At 44.0% G+C, this 3,883-nt stretch overlaps 1 non-coding gene across 1 annotated transcript; it reads left to right on the top strand.

Moving 5' to 3' along the window:
• The first annotated feature begins 3,209 nt into the window (after positions 1-3,209).
• On the top strand, positions 3,210-3,282 carry TRNAK-UUU (transfer RNA lysine (anticodon UUU)). Its single transcript has one exon. It is a non-coding gene; the product is annotated as a tRNA-Lys (tRNA).
• Positions 3,283-3,883: the final 601 nt, after the last annotated feature.

Here is a 3,883-nt window from a genome sequence, read left to right as displayed (position 1 = left end):
TGAACTGATAAAGAAGATGTGGTATATATACACAATGGACTATTACTCAGCCATAAAAAAGAATGAAATCTTGCCATTTGCAATGACATGGATGGAGCTGGAGGGTAAGAGAAATAAGTCAGTCAGAGAGACAAATACCATATGATTGTATTCGTATGTGGAATTTAAGAAACAAAACAAATGGACAAAGGAAAACAAGAGAGGGGGCAGAGAGAGAGAGAGATAGACAGAGAGAGAGGGGAGCCAAGAAACAGACTCTTAACTATCGAGAACAAACTGATGGTTACCAGTGGGGAGATGGGTGAGGGGACGGGTGAAATAAGTGATGGGGATTAAGAGTACACGTGTTGGAGCACCTGGGTGGCTCAGTCCATTGAGCGTCTGACTTCAGCTCAGGTCGTGATCTTATGGTTTGTGGGTTCAAGCCCCACGTCTGGCTCTGTGCTGACAGCTCAGAGCCTGGAGCCTGCTTTGGATTCTGTGCCTCTCTCTCTGCCCCTCTCCTGCTTGTGCTCTCTCTCAAAAATAAATGAACATTTAAAAATTAAAAAAAAATTAAAAGGGCATCTGGGTGACTCAGTCAGTTGAACGTCCAACTTTGCCTTAGGTCATGATCTCGTGGTTGGTGAGTTCAAGCCCTGCATCAGGCTCTGTGCTGACAGCTCAGCTCCTGGAGTTTACTTCACATTTTGTGTCTTCCTCTCTTTCTCTCTCTCTGTCCTTTCCCGACTCATGCTCTGTCTCTCTTTCTCTCTCTCTCTCTCTCTCAAAAAAAAATAAACATTTAATCAAAAAATTTTAAATTAAATAATGGTAATAATAAATTTAGAAAAAGATTACACTTGTCATGATGAGCACAGAGTGATGTATGAAAGTGCTGACTCACTATATTATACACTGAAACTAATATTTCACTGTATGTTACCTAACTGGATTTTAAATCAAAACTTAATTTAAGGGGCGCCTGGGTGGCTTAGTCGGTTAAGCGTCCGACTTTCGCTTAGGTCATGATCTCGCAGTTCGTGGGTTCGAGCCCCGCGTTGGGCTCTGTGCTGACTGCCAGCTCAGAGCCTGGAGCCTGTTTCAGCCTGTGACTCCCTCTCTCTCTGACCCTCCCCTGCTCACGCTGTCTCTCTCTCTCTCCTAAAAATAAATAAAACATTTAAAAAAAAAAAAATTTTAAAACTTAATTTAAAAATGTTGTGGCCATGATTAATCTGAGACCAAGGGCCCATGTTATTTACTTACATTATCTCAGAAAATTCTCACAGGAATCGTGAATGGGAAGGATAGCTACCCACACTTTGTAGATACAGAAACCGAGAATCAGAGGGGTTAACTCAGTTCCCCAAAGCCACACAGCCAGGGAGCTGACATCAAAGCCTATTTCCTTCCACGACACCGTCTCTCATTGAACTTGACTTCTGCGCTGCCATCACGAAGTTAGTGAAAAGACTGAGAATTCTTAGGAAAACCGCCAGGGAGCTACTCTGTCCATCATTATTTCACAGTCTGTTTTCCCCTCTGGTCCTGAGCAGCCTGTTGGATCTGCGCCTCCAGCGGACCACGTCCCAGAAAGGTACATACTCAGGGCAGAGGGAGGCTCTTTACCTCACCTTTAAAGCACCTGTTCCTGCAAAGTACATCTTATTTTAGGTTTTGGGTGGGACTTTTTGTTTTGTTTTAGACCTAACATGCATTATGCCAGGTGCCATGGTTAATATTTTATATAATTTTTAACCTTTTTTAATTGTGATAAAATATGCATGGCATAAAATTTACATTTTTTAACCATGTTTAAGTGTAAAATTCAGTGGCGTTAAGTTCATTCCCATTTGTCGTGCTGCCATTGCCATTATCCATCTCCAGAAGTTTCCTCACTGTGCAAAGCTGGACCCTCAGTCCCCTATAAACACTAACTCTCACCCTGCTCCTTCTCCGGCCTCTTGCACTCACTTTTCTACTTTTTGTATCAATTAATTTGAGTACTGTAATACCTCACTGATGCGGAATCAGACAGGTTTTTGTCTCTTTGTGTCCAGCTTCATTCACTTTGCTTTATGTTTCCAATGTTGTAGCAGGTGTTAGATTTTCCATCCCTGTTTTTTTTGTTGTTGTTGTTTTGTTTATTTATTTTAGAGAGAGAGAGAGAGATAACACAAGTGGGGAAGGGGCAGAGAGAGGAGGGAGACATAATATCTGACGCAGGCTCCAGGTTCTGAGCCATCAGCACAGAGCCCCAAGCGGGGTTCGAACTCCCAAACCGTGAGGTCATGACCTGAGCTGAAGTCGAATACCTAACTGGCTGAGCCACCCAGCGCCCCAACCATCCTTCATAAGGCTGAAGAATACCCCATTGATGTGTACACCACATTTTGTTCATGCATCAATGGACATTTGGTCTCGGATCCTTCTACCCACATACATACACTACTTGCTTGCTCTGAGAATTAGATATTTCATCTTTTATACTGAAAACTCTGTATCTTTTATTGGATCTCAATTATATCTTATTTCCATGAAATATAAATTGCTATATATATTCTTTTTCATATACATAATTATATCTACTAAGGAATCCCAGATATTTATGTTTTCAAAATAATGATGAATTCATTGATTTCTTTTACTAGAAAGACAAAAAGACAAAACAATATCTGGCATGCTTGTTTGTTTGTTTATATTTATTTTTTAAGAGTTAGGGAAAAGAAGGTCTGGGAGGTATGACACAGGACGTGGCCCCAACTGGAGTCTTCTCCTTCCAGGGCCAGCAGGGGCTGGTGGACTCTGATTCTGCTTTCTGAATGGGACTCCTTGGTTGCTGGAGTAGAATCTCTCAGGAAAGAGCCAGGAGGTTGTCTGAGGGCTCAGAGAAGGCAAATTGGGTGGTACCTAGAGAAGGGGACTCTCAGTCCTGAGACAGATCGCCTCATTCATTTGTCTATCCACTAACTCACTTATCGAGTATTTGCTGAGCACCTACTATGTGCCAGGCGCTCTTCTAGGCACTGGGGAAATAAGAGCGAAGAAAACAGACCAATCTCCCCACATTTGCGGACTGCCCATTCTAGTGGGGGACAGGGAATAAACCACACACTTGTGGGGAGCCTGTCTGGCTCAGCCGTAAAGCATGTGACTCTTGATTGCAGGGCTGTGAGTTCGAGCCCCACGACGGGTATAGAGATTACTTTAAAAAAATCATTAGAGACACCTGCCTGGCTCAGTTGGTAGAGCATGTGACTTTTGATCTCAAGGTCCTGAGTTCAAGCCCCACGTTGGGCATAGAGCTCATTTAAGAAAATTTTTTAAATAATCATTAAAAAAAACACTGAAAAGTCATATCTTTTCCCATAAACCATCAGGGTTGCGGCTTTCTCCATTGCACAATCCTGTTAGAAGGAGAAGTAAGTCCTTTTCCTTTCCTAGGACCTAGCCGAGCACACTCTGTCCCCAGGTCTGGACTCCCTGGAGGTGCCCAGCCTGGTGCACAGTAGGGCGCAGTGTTGGGTGGTGGGGGGAGGGAGGGATTGCAGGTCAAGAGACCTCATTGGACTCCTTGCTCTGTAATCTGGCCAAGTCCCTGTTTCTCTCTGCTCCTACTGCCCAAGAACGTTGTGAGGTTACATGGGACCGTGGTCATAAAACAGTTCCTGGATCCTAAAGTGGAATGGAGGTATGAGAACTCAGAATTCCCATGGTAAGTTCTGGCCAGAAAAGCTGAATGAACTCTTTCCAGCCCAGCTTCGTACTTCCAGCAGCAAACCCAGGGGGAACCCAGGAGGCAACCTCCAACACCACCAGGGCCAAACCAAAGGTCTCACGTGGATCCATAAAGCCTGCATGGGGCAGAGATGACACCCTCACCCAGGAACATTCCAGTCTT

This window comes from Crocuta crocuta, unplaced genomic scaffold (assembly GCF_008692635.1).
Source record: "Crocuta crocuta isolate KB4526 unplaced genomic scaffold, BGI_CrCroc_1.0 scaffold124, whole genome shotgun sequence".
Classification (NCBI taxonomy): Eukaryota; Metazoa; Chordata; class Mammalia; order Carnivora; family Hyaenidae; genus Crocuta; species Crocuta crocuta.
The sequence above is the reverse complement of the archived record's forward strand: the minus strand, read 5'-3'. Positions and strand labels throughout refer to the sequence as shown.